The 19,995-nt window shown below is 39.6% G+C and overlaps 1 protein-coding gene across 4 annotated transcripts in view; it reads right to left on the bottom strand.

The window, feature by feature from the left end:
• The window catches only part of SMAD5 (SMAD family member 5), a 52,961-nt gene extending 36,127 nt beyond the window's left edge, over positions 1–16,834 (bottom strand). For 2 of the 4 annotated variants that reach the window (XR_005019282.1, XM_036846791.1), the window contains exon 1: positions 16,704–16,834. The gene's annotated coding sequence lies outside the window, so the exon portion shown is untranslated. The other 2 variants (XM_036846793.1, XM_036846792.1) reach the window with 2 other exon arrangements.
• Between the last annotated feature and the right edge of the window lie 3,161 nt (positions 16,835–19,995).

Here is a 19,995-nt window from a genome sequence, read left to right as displayed (position 1 = left end):
ATTACTATTAAATACTAACCATATTACGTACTAACAAGAAAAAAGGGGAAAGTTATTTGTCTATATAAACCCAAAACAAGGACTAAAAGGCTACATACTAAATTATTCACTGCAGTTACCTCTGGGGAGAGGCATGGAATGGAAGACAAGCAAAATAGAAAGGGGTCCTGCATGATTTGTTCTATATGCTTCTGTATTTTTTTAACCTTTTAACAAAGGCATAATGCTAAGATAAAAGTAGAAGGACTTCCCTGGTGGTCCAGTGGTTAAGAATCCGCCTTCCAATGCAGGGGACGCGGGTTTGATCCCTGGTCAGGGAACTAAGATCCCACATGCTGCGGGGCAACTAAGCCCACACGCTCTAGAGCCCGTGAGCCACAACTACTGAGCCTGCCTGCTCTGGAGCCCACGTGCCACAACTAGAGAGCCTGTGCCCCGCAGGGAAAGATCCCACGTGCCGCAACAAATATCCCAAGTGCCACAGCCAAGACCTGATGCAGCCAAATAAATTAAATAAATAAATAAATAAAATAGGAGATAATCTATTATCTACTATAGAACAGAATGGAGTTAACAGTGCTATTACAAAAAAAACAGGTGAAACTCATGCATGCTATTAGAACTCAGGATGGTGGTTACCCTTTAAAGGGAAGGGTGGGGGTACTGACTGGAAGGGAGCTTGAGGGTTTCTGCCATCCTGGTAAAGTTCTTCATCTTGCTCTGGGTGATTTTATGAGAGAGTCACCTTGTGAAAATTTGGCAGGCTGAATACTGAAGATGTGTACCCTTTCTGTTAACAATTTTAAAATATTTTCCTGCTATGCAAAGTGCAGAGTGGTCAGCTTCCTTCCTATTTTTTGCCCCATCTTCAGGTCCCCTTCTCACAGGCAATCCCTCTTGTATTGTCTTTTATGTCTTTCCAGAGAAATTTTACAAATACAGATATATAAATAATCATAACCTTTTTTACACAAATGGTGGTATATTGAAAAGAAAAAAAGCAAGGTACAGAAAAATGTATAAACAATGTATCTTCAAGATCTTTCCATACCTATATAGAAAGAACTTCTATATTCTTTTCTAATACACAGAATTCCAGTGTAAAAGTAATCTTAAAAGTATATCAAACCATGTCATTTCTCTGCTCAAAATTCATCCAGCAGTTTCCCATTACACTCAGTATCCAAATTCTTTAACATTACTTTATAGGACCTACACGATCCAGCCTTTGGCTTCTCCTCCAAACTCATTTTTAGCATTCTCCTAGCTAACTTTGCACGTAACCACACTTGAAGGCTTTCCATTTCTCAAATGTTCCAAAGTCATTTCTACCTCAAGGCCTTTGCACTTGATGTTCCCTCCCATGGAATTCTCCTCTCCCAGATCTTAACGTGGCTTTCTCTCTCAATTAATTCAGCTGCTCAAAAGTCACCTCCTGAAAAAGGACTTCCCTGACCACTTTATCTAAAAGAGCATACATCCCACTCCTGCATCATTCTCTATCCCCTGGTCCTGCTCAATTTTCTTTCATGACATTTATAATAATCTGATATCATATGGATTTTATTTATTAACTACATGTCTTCCCCACAGACATGTTAGTAGGCAGGTAGCCTTGTATTCTTTATCCATCATCGTATTCCCCTGGACCTAGAACAGTGCTTATTTATTAAATAAGTGAGTAGAGAGTTTAAAAAAAAGCAATTTGTAAAAAAGAGCAACTGTATAAAATTTAAAACAAAAAAAGGAGTTCTTTATGGACATGCACAGATATAGTAAGAGAATAAAAGTATGCATGGAAATGATACATACCAAACTCAGGATACTGAATACTGACTACCTCTGGTGAAAGAAGAAAGAAGGTGGAAGAACAAATGGAAAAGCTTTAGCTGTGTTTCTTTTAAAACTGGATTTGAAAAAAATCTGACAAATCATCACATATATTATTTTCTCTACTTTTCTACATTTAAATATTTTATAACTCAAAAATGCACTATTTTTAATTTTTTAAAGTATTATCAATGTAATGAAAACAGAAAAGGATCAGATTCTGTCCTTTACTAGGTATATGACCATGACCAGGTATCACTCTTTCTTAGCCTATTAATTTTTCTGTGAAATAGGGATGATGGTTCCTAAGTCATTAAAATGATGAAGTAATAAAATAATGTGTGCCTGAAGTACTGAAAACACACATATACATATACATACATGTAACAGATGCTTTATAAACTCAAACATGCTATTCACACATGAATTTCTAGCACTGGGAAAGGAGAAGGGACAAACTTTGCACTCACCTCTTTAAATATGGAATGATTAAAAATTTTAAACATGTTTAATTGAATTCTTTCTAAAAATGTTTTATAACTTTCCAAACTGCATAACTGGTATGTGCAAGTAATCCAAGTACTTGTTATCTAAAGTTTAAAAAGGGAGCAAAATTGATTATAAAAATTCACTAGTGAATAAGTAAAAGACCTGATCAGGCACTTCACAAAAGACATCAAAATTGCCATTAGATGGTAAAATGGACTCAACAGCATTAGTTATCAAAGAAATTTAAAAAACAAACAAAGACAGTGAAATATCACACCACATCTACCAGAATAGCTAGACTTAAAAAAAAAAAAGAGAGAGAGAGAGAAGGTGTTCATGACAATCAGAACAATTCTTACATATTGCTAGCAAAAATATAAACTAGCCCAACCACTTCGGAAAATTGTTTGACAACATCTACTAATGCTAAACATAGGTCCCTATGACCCAGCAATTCCATTCCTAGGTATATATCCAACAGAAACAAGTGCTATGTCAACCTAAAGGCAAGTACACGTTCATAACAACTTTATTTGTAATAGTCCCAAATTGGAAATAACCCAAATATTCATCAACAGTAGAGTGGGTAGATAAGTCATAGTAATAAATTCATACAACAGAATACTTCACAGCAATGAAAAAGAACACACACATGTAAAACATGCATGAATCGCATTGATATACTGAAGACGTCAGATACAAAAGATTACACATTTTATCATTCCAACTACATGACACTGAAAAACAGGCAAAACTAACCTATGGCATCAGAGGCAAGAATATTACTAAGAGGGGACAAGACAGCCTTCTGGGGAGCTAGAAAATTTCTATATCTTGATCTGGGTGATGGTGGTATAGATGTACACATACATAAAAGTTCACTGAGCTATACACATAAGATTTGTGCACTTTAAGATATACTTCAATTTAAAATATTTTTTAAAAATTTACTAGTGTACTGATCACTTATAATTAGTTCTTGTTCACTAGCATCTCCCTTACTATAACAGCTTCTAAACCACAAGTAAAACTGCAAATTCTGCAAAAACTGTAACATTTCATAAAGTCTATTAAAATGAGAGCAAAAGATGCAAGGTCTGGGATTTAATTTTACCTTATCATCCTATAAACAAATAAGTCTATTGTTGTTTCATGCATACTGTCAAAGAACATGAGACTCCTGAGTCAGAGAAAGACAAAGGACTTTATCAATCATGGCCCATCAAGCAACATAAGCGTCAGATGTGCGGTTCCCTTTGCCTCTGAGACCCACAGGAAGAATGCAATATGACCCAGATGGACAGTACTCCTGCAGTGGTTTGCACTAATGATGAACAGTGAGTTTGGGAAATTCACCACTTTTATAGTTATCAGTAAGCAATAATAACTTCACTGTCAACGGATTAACAGAAGTCCATGGGAAAATCCATATATATTTTAATGAATATTTTCACAAAAATAAAAATGCTCTTAATATTAGTACCACAAATGTCAAACATGAAGGATGTCATATCATGCTACTAAATTGTTCTGTGAGAAAAATTAAGCCTATCCATACTCAATTCAGTCTTTGTTCATTATAAAACTTAATGCATGTTTACAATTATAACCTAATGATTTTCCAAAATTTTAAGTTTTTAAGATAAAGTCCCAATCAGACCTTTTATTCACAATTCAGTATGAAATACTGGTCTGCATTCTAAGTGGTTTCATTTTGAATGGGTGTTTTCCTGAACCAATTATCATTGGCTCATGAAGACCTAAATATAGCATAAGCTTTTCTTTTTTTTTAATTTTAAATTTTATTTATTTATTTTTTTATTTATGGCTGGATTGGGTCTTCGTTGCTGCACACGGGCTTTCTCTAGTTGCGGCGAGCGGGGGCTGCTCTTTGTTGCGATGCGCGGACTTCTCATTGTGGTGGCTTCTCTTGTTGTGCAGCACGGGCTCTAGGTGCATGGGCTTCAGCAGTTGTGGCACGCAGGCTCAGTAGTTGTGGCTTGCGGGCTCTAGAGTGCAGGCTCAGTAGTTGTAGCGCACGGGCTTACTTGCTCCGCGGCATGTGCGATATTCCCGGACCAGGGCTCGAACCCATGTCCCCTGCATTGGCAGGCGGATTCTTAACCACTGTGCCACCCGGGAAGTCCTGGTAAAACTGTTTTATGGTACCCATGTGATAGATCAATTTTCTCCTGTCATCTTTTCTGTCAAATATATATTTAAAATAAGACATTGGTCCACAAATTGAAATAAAAGTATCAGAGTGCTTGGGATAGAGCAACAGATTTATTTTACTACCCTCACAAAAGTCCTCCATTATGATAGCATTTTTCATTACGAATACAAAAAATAGAGTAAAATAATAATATTTTTGATTTGCAAATACTAGCATATGCAATATGAGTCCCAGTGAACCTGCAATACCTTTGAAAATAAGAGTATGATCAGGTTTTCTAGTACCCAAAAGGTTTAATTTTAAATCTCTTATTGAAAAGTTGGTTCAATTTTTCACACCCCCTTCGCCTTTCACTAAATAAAATGAATTTAGAAACACTGAGAACACCCATCCTCAATTCAAACAGCTGATTGTATTCACAACCAACAACAATACTCTTCTATATTATCTCTAAACTTATCCCAGTAATAGAGAAAAGTCCAAAAACGCTATATTCATTAACTTCAGCCTTTAGAGGTTACAGATTGCTGGGTAGTTAAATTTGGTCCTCTGTACTCCCTTTCTACAATGCTTTCAGGGTCTACTGAGGCACAAATATATACCACCCATGCTAAACTCAATAGCAGACTTATACTCTTATTTATACAACACATACTTACTGAGTGTACCTAAAAAGGGCGAGCCACTAAACTAGATGCTAAAGGGTTAAAAGATAAATCAGGTCCAGACCTTAACCGTAAGAATTACAAATTAATAATCAACTAAGATGTGCCCATTCCTATCTGCAATACACCATGGAGAATGGCAGATCCCCTAGGGTGTATAGGATGCTAAAAGAAATTCAAGGGATGGCCCTTGGGGGAAGGGAGTGGAGGGAGACAAAAAGCATGAAGTAGCTATATCTTAGGCATAAATGCTATTCTGATAAAGACATAAAATCAGAGTTTTTATCTACCAGGATGGGGAAATACTACAGTTCAGTTTGCTGGAACATAGGTGGTAGAACAAGGAAAGTGACTAGATACATACAATAAGGCTAATCTACACAGGGATATTCATATACGTATTGTAACACACAAAAACACCAGATTTGAAGTCTAATGAACTAGGGTTCAAATTCTGAATCTAACACACCTAAATATCCATTTTTCCTATTTTGTATAATGAGTATCAGTTCTGAGAATTAAATGAGATACACACTTAATGCCTGGCATAGTACATATTGAGCAAAGGGAAACTGTAGTCATTATTATTGCAATAATCATGAAATTTTTTGACATCAGGCTCAGGATTTTAAATACACAGCTGGGTTACTTTATTTCATCAAATATACAAAGCCATCTACTTAAGAGGTTCCATTATTTTATGAACCTTGAAGGAAGAAAAGGCTGCAAATTAAACTATCACACCATGCTTTCTCATTGCTTAGATTTTTTTCTTCATAATATCATCCTTCTGCCATCAAGACTGTAGGTCTGAAGAGTGTTCCAATATTACTCCGGGATTGTTGTTCAAGCCACTGACACCCATCCTGCAAGTTTTGATACTGTTGCTTCCTTGATCTTCCCAGAGGGTGTAAATGAAAGAAATGACAGCAATGAAAACAGCAAAGGCAGAGATCATGCACGTGCAATGACAACAACATCAAAACTGCCACCTAGCCAAAACCAATATTCAGATGCCATCGGCTATAAGACACATACCAATTTCAGAGATGTTATGAGGTGGAAAAAATGCATATCTTAGAAGAAATAAGGCAGCTTTTTCTTTCCTCCTGTCCCAAAGTCCTTTCTGATGTTCCCCATCACTTCCCACCAGTATCTACTGCTCTCCCTTCTTTCTTGTTCTCATTCTCCTTTCTTGCCTCCCCTTTCTCCATTCCTCACAGCTTCTCCCACATTCCTGAGTGTTGATTTTGGAGAAGCTTGGCTACTACCTAATGATGTATAAACTACCTAAGGAAAATGAACTTTTCTTCTAACTCCAAAAGGACCTACTTAGCACAGAGTATGTATTTTGTACCTCTGGTACTTTCAAGTGCTCCAGGGCTTGCTTACCTCCGAGTTTTCTTCTAAGTAGATGAGAAGATGCATTTGACAGCCCAGATACGTAAGACAATACCCTACATGAAAACCTGGCTTCTGAGCAAATTCTATTTGTGCCTCTGTCATCCTCATCCTGGGCCACCTAATACATTGAAGCTAACCTAAAGTACACCATTGAGAATAAAATATTTGTTATTACTCTTTAAAGGTGACTTATTTAGTTCCTACGAAAACCAAAATATCGGTAGGCTTCAAGGAACTTAAATCATGGAGTTATTTTCTTTTGCAATAAACCTCCACGAGACGCTCTTTCAAAATAGTTATTATTTATAAATGTTAAAGCCATGTTTCAATAGCATAATTGGGGACAGAAGACAAATTCTGTTTTCCTTTTGCTCTTCTGGAGTCATACTAACCCAACCTTTTTGAATGCTAAATAGTAACTGAGCCTTCTTAAAAGCCAAGTCTTCTTAAAACAATGCATAGGAGGCTAACAAAGAAGTCAATAAAACAAACAAACAAACAAATCACACAAACTAAATTGAACAATGCCCAAGATATCTTTCAGGGAATTTCTATTTCTAGCTTAAAACCCAGAGAATCCCCCAAAATCTAATATCCCATTAGGAAATACACAGGATAATCTGTGTAAAGTAAGTCGATTCTCATCAGTACTGCAGTTTTGAGTGAATATAATGATATCTAGTGATCACTTTCAAACTTCTATCTGTTTAGGGGAACCATAAAAAGAACAGAAAGGAAGAGGAATTATGCCAATATAACTGGAAAACAGGGGAGGAAAAGGTGAAAAGATTACACACTTGTGAATACGACTGTTAAGAAGGAATTAACTGTGCTTCAAATGGCTGGTGACAGCAAAAAGTGGAGGGCTCAGCAAATGTACAATAACCTAGCTCTGACAGGCTCCCTGTTCCCCCCACCCAAACACACACACACACACACACACACACACACACACACAGCACTTAAGTGAATAAAAGCCTTAATGATTAGGTGTGGATAACTGCTCATGATATTAGCACAGATTTCAGGAATGACTATCACAAGATCCAAAAAGGAATATGACAATCTATAATTCATAATCCAGTTGGTAATAAAGGACAAGAATAAGGAAAACCAAGTATCATTAAGCCAAATGAGGCAAGAAAGACTAGGAGGAGACAATCAGCTAGATCGTGAAGCTAAAGGGAAAGATACCACCACAGAATGAAAGCCAAACAAAGAAAGACAGTATAAGGTAAAGGAGTCAGGCTGCTAGAAGTAATCCTATATGCAGTACAGAGTTCTATCTAAGCAGAAAGACATGTTCAAAGAGCCATTTTGAGAAGACAAAAATGGCAACAGCACATAGCCAAGTAAAGACTTAACCAAGAGGGGCAGAGAGGGTAAATGGAAAACATGTAATCCAACTATGAGAGGAAGCCGCACCAGGGTGGTGGTACGCAGACCAGGTAGTGACGGTAGTAGAGATAGAAAAGGAAGAGTTATGAGGGACATTACAGATAAACAATCCATAGGACTTGCTGACCACCAAGAAGAGAAATGGGGCAGTCAAGAAAGGTAAAGGTTGAGGACTTCCCTGGCAGTCCAGCGGTAAGACTCTGCACTTCCAATGTAGGGGGTGCGGATTTGATTCCTGGTCGGGGAACTAAGACTCCACATACACAACCAAAAAAAAAAAGAAAGTAAAGGTTTAAAAGCTGAAAGAATTAGACACCGCTCACCCAAAAAGGGGAATTCTAGTTATTGCCAAGATGAAGCAAAAAGGTGATGGTGGAGGGGTATAAGGAAGCAAGTACTGATCCAAGTCCAAGCACATGTGACACTTAAAGCTCAAGACAGGAGGAATGAATATAAAAATTTGGAGGATGATACAAAGATAAGTAAGAGTTGAATTTGATTTATTCAAATTTATTGGGTGCCTAGTAAGCCAGGAATACTCTGTGCTAGGAACTGAGGCTTAAAAGATACTATCTGTAATCTCAATGATCATAAAGAATAATGGGAAAAAGAGAAGATGTTATGAAGAGCTTCATATGCTGTTTAGCACATCACTTAGTTTTACTATAGATTTCCATATGATACTCAACAGAGATGGGGTATTAAAACAGAGTAAAAAATATATACAGCAAGCACAGAAGGCCAGTAACTGAGTAGATAGGAATGTGTGCTACTTCGTACATCAGAACTTGGAGGGACTTAAGAAAATAACTGTGAACACATTATGTGCTATTACCTTGGCTTTTTATAGTTTACCTCTGGTTTACGAAGACCTAACTAGATGACTCTTTCACTAATGGGTTTTGTCATTTCAGACAGCTAGAAAGAAACCTGGGATTTAATTATGAGCTTCAGAAATCCCTGTGTGTATTAGGTTCCCTGAAATTCTTCTGAAAAACTGCAACTATCAACTGAACAATAACAACACAGAGCACTACCTTGGAAATCCAAAGAAAAAGAGTGGCACCTCAACCATAAATGAAAATCTTATAAAATTAAGAGATATCATGCATTACAAAAGAATCTATCACATTACAAAACATACACACTCACACACACACACACACTTTACTTCTATTTCAGCTCAAGCATCCCTTCTTCAGGGAAGCCTTCCCAGACTACCTTGCCTAGGTGAAATTCCCCTATTATACGCACTTACTGCTTCACCTACCTCTATTTCGTAGCACTTAACATATCTATGTTTTTACATTTACCTGTACAACCTGGCAAGAATGTAAATGAGAAGAGCCATATCTGTTTCACTCATCACTGTAAGCCTAGTGATACATATGCTCAATAAATATTTGTCTAATGAATGAGAATGTGAATACAAAGCATTTGAAAGGATATTAGCCATGGGGGTAGGGTGGGGTTCAGGGTACTTTTTACTTTCGGCTTCATGCAATTCTGGACATCTTAAAATAAACATGAATTTCTTGTATAGTTAGGGGGAAAAAACCTACTTTAAAACCAAAGTGCAGATGTACCTCAACTATACTAAAATTCTTACTAAAGAGAGGATTTATAAGAGTCATTCTTATTTCAAAAGAATTCTCTCCAGTATATTTAGGGTTATACAAATTTGGAGGCTGAAATTTAAGAAGAGTCAATCAAAAACTAGAGGCAAATACTTTCTGCTTCCAATAAATAATAGTAAGAATTCATTTTTCAAAAGCATTTATCTTCCTGTACTGGAATATCTTCTGTACCTCACAGATTTTACAAATGCCATTCTCTGCCTGGACCACTTTCCTCAAGCTCCAACCACTAATTTCTAGCTCTCTCATCACTAAGGCTTCAGCTTTAGCTATCATCCCAGAGACCTTCCCTGATCATCTAACTCTATATAAAGTAGGTTTTCCCTAAGCTCTAATCCAGTACTATATTCATTTCCTTCACTGTACTACCAATTTGTAATTATTCGTTGGTTTACTTGATTTTTGTCTCTCCCACTAGAATGTAATTTTTAAAAAACAGTACTAAGCATATTCAGAGAACTTGTTAAATTGATTCAAGTTATTCATTCAAAAGTCTATTTATTGAGGTAGAATTCTAGGAACTGGGAATATACAAGTGAATAAAGGGGGCCAAAATCCTTGTCCTCATGTAGCTTACATTCCAGTGGAGGGAGACAGACAAAAGACAATAAATAAGTGATACAGTATAGTTTGTTAGGTGAAAAATGGTATGGAGAAAAATAAAGCAGAGGAAGGTGGATGGGGAGCACTGTGGGAGAGGTGTAATTTTAAATAGGGTGGCTGGGCTGAGCCTCTCTGAGAAGGCGCCAACTGAGTCAATACTTTAAGGAAATAAGAGTGAGCCAGGCAGATATCTAAGGGAAAACTAGTACAGGCAAAGGCAACAGGCAATGTGAAAATCCCAAGGAGGGAGCATGCCTGGCACACTCAAGTTAACTGCAAGACCCTGAAGCCTGAGAATAAGCAAACAAGAAGGGGAAAACAAGGAAAGGGGTCAAATAGGTAAGAGAGCCATGCTGGATATGATAAGAGCTTTGGCTTTTACGGTAAGTGAAATGTGGACCCATCTGAGAACTCTGAGTGAAGACATGACATTTTCAGACTTTTATTATTTTAAAGAATCACTCTGGCCCACATGTTAAGAATAATGGGGGCGGGGGTGGGCAGCAGGGGTAAAAAGCGGGGAGATCAGTCCAGAGTTGAAGCAATTTAGGTAAGAGATGATCATGGCTCAGACAGGGTGACAGCAGTGGGGTGGTAAGAAATGGAAAATTTCACATGTTTTGGGAGACAAAAGGTTTCCTGATGGAAGAGAACGGGGAATGTGAGAACGGAGGAGTCAATAATGATTCCAAGGCATCAGCCTGGGCTACCCAAAGAATAGGATTTGTCATCAAATGATTTGGGAAAGGCTGATAGGGAAGCTAAAGGATGATCCGGAGTTACATTTTACATACATTAAATGTATGAATAAAATGTTGTTAAACTTTACCAGGCTTCCATTCAAATGAATTTTTATTAACGTCAAGAAACCAAAAGTCTTGTTCTTACTTCAACTACCTGAGTAGAACCTCCGACCTACCATAAACACACACACAAACTTCCCTCAACAGTCTCCCCCAAACAGACAGACAGACACATAGACACACACTGCTCATGCCCAGACTTCAGAGGTAAATTCATAGAAACAGCTCCTTCACTTTCTGCTCCGACATCTCTCTAATTGCTTCAATTCAAAATAAAAGGCAAGCAAACCAATCCAAAAATTTCACCCAACACCGTTAGCCAAAAGGCAATCTCCTGAGCACATCAACCCATGCAAATAAATGTGCATATGGGTCACAAGCCACCATCGTCTCAGCCAAACCTACACAGAAGAATTACAGATGGGGGTTTTAAAGAAACAAATTCCTCATAACCATTCCACAAAATTCAGATTCATTAGGTTTGAGAGTAGGGCCCTACCTCCCATATTTTTAACAAGCGTCCCAGGTTCTGCAGTAGGTTTGAGAACCAAGGCCCTTAGGACCATCTGCAATGGGAGAAAGTCACTTACCTATATACAAAGATAACATTTTGTGGTTGGTGGGGGTAAAGCTTTAAAAATGTCTTACCCCTGTGGTTCTAACATCCTTAGTCACCAAGTATCAGCAAAAGTAGACACCCACCCCCCACCACTGTCAAACCAATCCTAGATCTAGGTATACAATTACTACAAAGCACGTAAGCCACATCCACGACTACACTCAAGTAACAGAAAGAAACCAAGAGCACGTTGGCTCCAAAACTCTCCTAGATTCAGAAATCCTATTCTTTATTGGAACATCTACAAAGAGGAGGAAATAAAATCACAATCGTAAAATCAAAATCATTTTCCTAGAGAAACGCTTAAATCACCACTTTTCCCAATTGTGGCTCCCAATTTCCAAAGACACCCAAAGTTCTCACAGCCATCCAGGAGCTGAACTCATGATCCCTGACACTTCTCACACCATAATACTCTCACCTAGTCTCTCTCTGTGACCACACAAGTCTCTACTTTTTTATCTCCTACATCCAGACTTCTGTTTCCCAGTTTTTAATCACTCTTTAAACCTCGCCTGCTCCTCTAAGTCCTCTAATTAAGCAGAGCCTGATCTAGATGTATCACTCACCGCCAGAGCCTGCAAGATTTCTGACATTGCTGCCAGATGTGTCTGAGTATACCTGTAGAGGCTTGTAGGCACAGGAATAGACACAGAGCTGGTCAATCTTTATAGTGCTTTCCTTTAAATTATAAAATCATCAAGGGCAGATACCAAATCATTACGTTATAGAATGTGTCTCTGGAGTACAAAGTGCTAACTTGTGTACACAACATATATTCCAATGCTTTATGAAGATGTTTTCCAGATACCTCATGTGTACCCCAGAGGTCAAGTCACCTACTCACCTAAGTGGGCAGAATGATGTGAAGAAGGGGAAAGAAAACAAAAGACTAGCTTTGAAAAAGTTCTGCAGCACCCCCCTTTTCCTGGAAATACACAAACCAGAATAACTAGACCTCAACTTATACAGCCTACCAGATAGGATGCTAGGCAAATCCTAACACATCATGAAAACAGAAGTGAACAGAACAAAACTTGCCTTGAAAGTACCAGCCATATTCTGAGATCATAGTTAAATCTGAAAAGTGTAAAACTGTTCACAGGACTCCAGCTGCTATGCTCAAAGAAAGGTGGGAAGGTGACACTAGTTTTTTTCTTACTATTATTTTCAGTAATAACAAAACAACATACATGGAAACCAAAAAGAAAAATCCAGTTAAATCTCACAACAGATAAGGCCATTTTCAAATTTCCAAAGTATACCAGTCTGTAAATTATATATATATATATAAATATATATATAAATATATATATATATAATAAGCAGAGACTGATGTACCAAAGAATTCAAGAGCAAACCCTATGTACGAAGTGTACTTTAACAACCGTCTTCCAATAGTGAATTCCAATTATAGTACTGCACACACAGAACCATCTAATAAAGAATTCTTTCTTCTAAAATACTATCACAACCAAGTTAGGGATACAATAAGAAAAGTCACTAAAACCACCTCTCTACTAGAAAGGGAACAAAAATTCCCCAACCTAGGTGCCCAAGGCAAAAAAGTATCAAAACTACAGAGCCTAGAACTAGCTGATTATTTATGAAAAACCTAGTAACTCTGTAATTACGCCATCTTTTCAAAGTTGTGAAACAATAAAAGCTGTTAGAATATGAAAAACTAGCTGATCCTAACAACAATCTAGTTTTTAACAATTCTTCAAAGAGAATTTTATATCTTAACCTTCCAAGTAGTAAACGCACCTCTCAGATTCCGAGGTCTAGGTAATGGCAATGAATTGGATAATCCAGCACTAAGAATTTCAATTATTTTTATTCTATTAACTTTGGAAGGTGAAAAACAAGGTGTAAAAATACATGGAGAGACTTTGTGAGGTCATTCATCATCATCTTTGGTGGAGACTGCGTACTATCTCTGTGCAGTCTTCTTGGGTCCTACCCTCCCAGATAGTCTTTTCTCCAAAATATCCAGACGGTTAGAAATAAGAATCATCCCCCAGGCTGTTTATAATATTTCCTTTTATAAGACTGTCCCTAACAAAAGGAAATCTTCTCCAATGTCTTTGACCTTATCAATACACTGGCAAACCCATAGGGTATACGGCACCTGTAACATTTGAAGAAAAGAAACTATTTCAGTTTCTTTTTTGTGCATAGTATGAAGCACAAAAAAAGAGAGACAAAGAACATAGACCCTCTAGAAGTAAAGCGAACAGGGAAGACTGATAAACCAGGGGAATAAAGGCAGCTATATCCTAAAGAGTACTCAAGTCAGCTATGAAATTCACCCAAATGTGTGGCTCACTGCCTGAATCAACATATACATCTGGTTAATAATAAACACTCGTAAGTCATAAACAAAAAGGGCTTTCTTACTCAAAGACTCTACAAACTACTGGTAACATTAAAATTTACAATTAAACAATATGTGTGAAATAGATTTTTTAAGATAGTATTTCAAGTTACAAAGAAATTAAAAACTGTTCGATATTTTACTGCCTAGTCTTCAAAACACTAAGAAGCCAGTATCTTTGATTTGACCAAGTTACAAATCCGTTTTCAGAAGCAAGCGAAAACATACTGCCTCTGCTTAATGCAAGGGACAAAAAAGATCATCACTGCAAATCATAATGTTTGGGTTCATGATGAAAACAGGAAACAGACAGGCTGCCCAGGTATAATTATGGTTATAGTCTAATGTGCCTTCAGGTTCAGCCAAGAATTAAAACCCAGTGAAGAGGGTAAGCAGAATTTATTTGCCTCTATCTTGCTACAGAAGGCAACTTTTAATCATACTCCCAGCAACATGTTACATAACCAGTCAATCTGATTCAAACCTCATTAGTAACAACATTCTGCCACTGTCTCCCTCTGAAATTAATAACTGACTTTGCCAGAGGGGAAAGAAATGCAACACACATCAATCTACCCATTTTTGTGGCGCCTACCGCAGTGAACCAGACAAGTAGATAATTCCACCAAATCTGCACAGAACCTACAAAAATATTTTATTCTTTTCTCTTCCCGTTCACTGTTCTCTTCTTTCATCTAGATCATATCATATGGATGCATTTAAAATCTAAGAGGAAAGTTAGTTGGGAAGGTTCATCAAACTTTTATTGCCTATTTCAGCTGTGATCGGAAAGGAATGGAAGCATAAATGACAAATCAATTTTATTAACAAAAATAAACGGGTAAAGTTATGCGAGAACAGCAGCTATATGAAAAGGCACACTGACTCAGGGAGCAGCAAGGTAGAGAGGGAAGAACGGCGGATGCTATAGAGACAATTATGCAAAGGTTAAATTTTAAAAATCTAAACATAATAAATACAACCTTTACGAAGGTTACACTTTGTTAACTTGTTTCTTAAGAATTGTTTCGTATTCTTGTAACCTCTGATTCATCTTAGAGGAAAAAAGTTACCAAAGTAGCAGTAAAAGGAAGAATATAAAATAATTTGTTCAGATCTATAAATAATTCCTATTTACTGAATTTTGAACACACTAATTGCATAAAAATAGTCAGATCAATAAATGTTCACATCGTGTCTAGGTACTGTCTTCCCCACAAAACTGGCATCTAGCAGCAACTTTAAACTGCTTGGAAAGTTACTAATCTATTGGGATTAAGGTTTTCAACCTTTCAGCTTTCAAATTAAAGTTAAAAACTAATTCATTCTGGGCAATTCGGGTACTCTAATTTAAGGAAATTTAACTACTCCCGTTTAAAAACAGAATTTAAAAAAGAATTTAAAAAACAGCAACTCAAGTACCCCTTCCTCTCAACTTCTGTGAGGCCAACCCACAACCTTCCACCTATCCAGTCTTCGTTGTTAGATAAGAACACTTTTGGTGGTGCTAGGCAACAGGCATGATGTGACAAACCCAACCAGACTTCAAAACTTTTTCCACAGAAAGATAAGGTAAACAAGATACACTGAGTACCACACCCATATAAACGCACAGGCAGCCAGGAATGCTTCCCCCGGCCCCCCAGTCTCTCTCTAGACCTCCAGCTGGTCAGGAAACAATGTCTCTACAATCAAGATAGAGATCTGGCCCAGGGTGTTCAGGCATTCCTCACCTCTAGGCTGGCCTACAGCTCCACTCTCCAATGCCATCCAAACCAGAATTGGAACATTTTGTTAGGAAGCGGGCAAACGTCCAAATAACCGACTATCCTCGCCCCAGTTCTTTTTGCAACCAAAATCTGTTTTGGCTACTGAGCATGCTCCGACTTAAGACAGGCGCCACATGGGAGTTTTCAAAGCTTAGGCTCCAAACTCCACGTAATAACAGCAGCTGAAAGGGGAAGGCAGGAAAGAGGGAGGGGGAGGGGGAGGGGGACAGACCGGAATATGAGTACAGACACTGAAGTGAAGGACCCCGGTAGGGGGTGAATATGGTGAAGGCAAACAGACCTTGCTAGTCGTTTTCCTTGCCGCTGAAGTTTACATAAAGTAGAAGAAATCTTTGCAATGATGAAAACTGGCATGGCAAGTGGCAGAAACCGGGTCTAACTACCAGCTGAGCGCAGCAGCAGGTCACAACTGCCCATAGTGTAATTTCCACCGATAAGCGTAGATCCTTATCTTTGAAACACAAAGCGACGGCGGCACGGATTCATCAAGCCACTGGACGGCTTTGCAGTGTAGCCGACCGGGCTGCTCGGCCGAGCTCGGCAATCCTACCAGGGGTGTGTACTGAGGGTGGCGCTTGGATGAGGGAGAACAAACCGCTCCTCCGGACAGAAGGGGGGCCGGGGATCCCCGCGAGGGCGTACCGAATGCCTCCCACCACAGTCCGGGGACGCCCCGGGGCAGGCGAGGCCTCCACAGCCAGACGGGCCGCACCATCGCCGCCTGCCTGGACCCCGGCAGGCCGGGACTCGGCCTACCTCCCGCCCCTCAGGCCCGGGTGGTTTCCGCTCCGCCCGCGCCCGCACGCCCCCGCCTCGGCCCGCGTCCGGCCGCTAGGGCAGAGCCGCGTCCGGGCAGAGCCTGCAACCCCGGTCCCGCTCGCCCGCCCCTCCCGAGACCCCACGTTCACTCACGGGCCGGCGGCGCGCGCTCTCCCGGCGCCGTAGCTGCGCTTGCCCACAGCGCAACTTTATTAGCAGCTCGGCCGCGGGACACGCGCACGGCGCCCGCTCGCCCAGGACCCGGATGAAGGAGGGAAGGAGCCGGGGAGGACGCCGAGGGGTCGGCGCATGCGCGCAAGCGGCCGAGTGACCGCTGTGGGACCCACCGAGGGAAGGGCCTCCTCGCTACAGCGGCTGAAGGAAGCCACCGCGCTTGGCTCGGCGCCCGCAAACTCTGGCTTCCGATCTGCCGATCTGCCGGAGGCTTCTCTCGTCCATGGCCAGGCCCAGGAATGGCAGTCGGCTAGTTCCCACCGTCCCGATAGCCACTAGTAGTCTCCACTAACCAAATCAACCCACATTATAATAAAATAATTGTCCTCGACATGGACAGTTGGAGATTTTCCCAGTCACGTATGAAGTGTAAATAAAAACATCTTCGGATACAACTTTGCTACTCTTAATGATTTGTAATATAAATCTGAGAGAAGAGAGTCCTCTTTCTGTGAAAAAGTAGCTTCAAAACAAGCTTCTGAACATCTTACAGCTTCTTACTGGATGCCCTAAGCCCCCTCCCACGTGGAAATCTTGGAACCTCTACCATCCCCCACCGCTCTTGCAGTGCCAGACCTTGTAGCTCCCTGAAGTAGGCCTGCCCATGTACTGACACCCCAGTAGTTCAAGATAACACCGTCCTGGCCAGGTGGGGACACTGAGGTGTACAGAGGCCATCCATAGACTGATGTCCCTCCACTCCATCTCTGGGGGCAAGAGCCTAATTCTCTTTTTGTAGTTACTGGGGCTCTTCTCAATGCTCTCCCCCCTCCCCAATTCCCCAAAGTGTCAGCATTTCCCAGAAAAGGATAATAGTACCATCTAGGGCACCCAATTCAGAGAGTACTAGTGAAGAAAAACTTTAAAATAATTTTGTTTTTATTTTAAAAGTTCAATCCTGGTTTTCCAATATTCCACTGTAGTTTTACTTTTGAAATAAATTAATCTAAATAAAAATCAAAATTGGAGTCATTTTCAAATCCTCTCTCTCATTCCCTAAACCGAACTATCACGAAATCTTAGCAATGCCATGTTCAAAATATATCCCAAATCTGACCGCTGCTCACTGCCTCTAGTGCCACCAACGTGGCCTGAGCCAGGGTCATCTCCCCTGAAACAAATGGGAATCTGCTATTTTGCTCCAGACTTTAGCGGTTTGTTTCCACAGTGAAGAGGCGTGGTGAATGTTGTCCAAGTCTCTGCATTAAGGGTAGTCATCTCAGATAGGGACAGAGGCCTGGTAAGGGAGTGTAATGGGCCAGGGTGAGGAAACTGAGAGGGCAGCTGCTATTTCACTCCAGCCAAATGTCACCATGGGGAAATGTGGGAATAAGGACCCAGTGTTGGCAGATCTTCTGATTTTTCAAAAACAGCTGGAAATCCAGATTTTAATACAAAAATCTCAGTTTTACATGTTTAGCAACTTCTTTCATTCTTTCACTCTTTTTTCTTTCTTAGACATTCAAGAGGCCAACCCTGTACAAGCCAAGTAAAACAAATCCATGGTCCCAATTTAGCCTGCTGGCCATCAGTTTGCAATCTCAGGTCTACGTCTTAAAACTCTTTACTACATCATAAACTTTGTGAAAGTAAAGTCTGTGTACTTTAACTCTTTGTCACACTCACTGATTATTTGTTGTTAATTCAGAAGTTTCCAGCCCTTGGAAGGCACATATTTCTGGAGCCTGCATGGCTTTACAACTCCCAAAAGTGCCCATAACCCTGCCTTGGAGGATGCCTTTTTTTTTTTTTTCCCCCCAGAACTGTTTGCAGAGAGCTTTGTTGAACATTATAACACATAAAAATTTGGTTTAAATATTTTGTATGCTTCAGCCACTCCTCCCTTCAAACAGCCAGTAAAATCCTTCCCAAAACAAACTGTTTGCTGTCTTGCAGTCACTGCACCCACAAATGGAGAGAACAATTTGTGATTACGGGATTCCTTTTGACAATCACATGTTGATCTCAAAGCCAAAAGTTTTGCTTCCTGAACTATGTGTCCAAATACTGATCAGATCAACCAGAGACACCAACTTCTCCAAGTTGCTGTGTAGGCTCAGCTTAGGTCTTAAATCGGAAGAGATGATAACATAGAAGCCAGGAAGGGAAACTCCTTCCAAAGGACTGAGACATCAACCAGACCTTAAAGGGCATAAAAAAATCAGACAGCTCATTAAAGATCTGTATAGTGAAAAAGATTCTCAAACAGCAAATGAACAGGCCTGTCAGAGCCATAGGAAAGGAGTAAGGAAGTCCCTGTTTTGGGCAATCAAATGGGATCTAAAAAGCAAATGTAGAACAGGATGACCTGAACAGATACATATGGTTAGTGGGGCATCAAAATAGACAAACTACTTTTTCAGTTTAGCATTCACCTGATCAGAAAGATCAAACAGAAGCAGCTTCAGTACTCAATTTTATATTACTTACAGAGAAACTTAATTCTGGATAATTTAGGCCAATGCTTCTCAAGCAGGGGTGACTGTGGCCCCCAGGGAACATATGATAATATTTGAAAACAATCTTGGTTGTCACATCTAGGAGGGTGGTGCTAGTGACATCTACTGGGTAGAGGCTAAACGTTCTACGATACACAGGACAGCCTCCTTCTACCAAGAATTATCCAGCCCAGAATATCAATCGTGCTGAGGTTCACAAACCCTGATTTAAAACCTAAACAGTTTCCCTCTAGTTGAGTTGATGTTTAGGGAGAAAATGAGCCCTTTCTTTGAATTTTTCCAATAACTGTGTTATTTATTCATTTGATGTAAAGAACCAACCTAAATGTTTGGTCAATGACCTACTCCCACCCTGAATTTTGCAGATCCAGTATGCAGATAATTTTCAGGAAATGTGGGAGCATATGTGGAACAAGAAGAACTGGAATAATTAACTCAGTCTTTCCATATTTGTAAACTTTTATCTTTAAATGTAAGGTAATTGAGGCGAATTGGGTTTGGTTTCCATATATTTAATATAGATCTCAATCCGACCCTTTGCTATAGCTCAGAAGATTCTCCCTAAATGACCAGTGCACACCCAGTAGAAGTGGAAGAATGTGGTGATGTTCAGATGGGTCACCCAGTGTAGAAGTATCAGTGAATGACATCACGGAGATCCATAAAGGGTCCTGGTAGCCGCCTAAGAGACCTCTCACTTCCTCACACAGTCGTGGCAAGTGGACATCAAAGGAAGAAATGTCTAAGTTTGT

Source organism: Balaenoptera musculus, chromosome 3 (assembly GCF_009873245.2).
Source record: "Balaenoptera musculus isolate JJ_BM4_2016_0621 chromosome 3, mBalMus1.pri.v3, whole genome shotgun sequence".
NCBI classification, from domain to species: Eukaryota; Metazoa; Chordata; class Mammalia; order Artiodactyla; family Balaenopteridae; genus Balaenoptera; species Balaenoptera musculus.
This window is presented reverse-complemented; position numbering and strand designations above follow the sequence as displayed.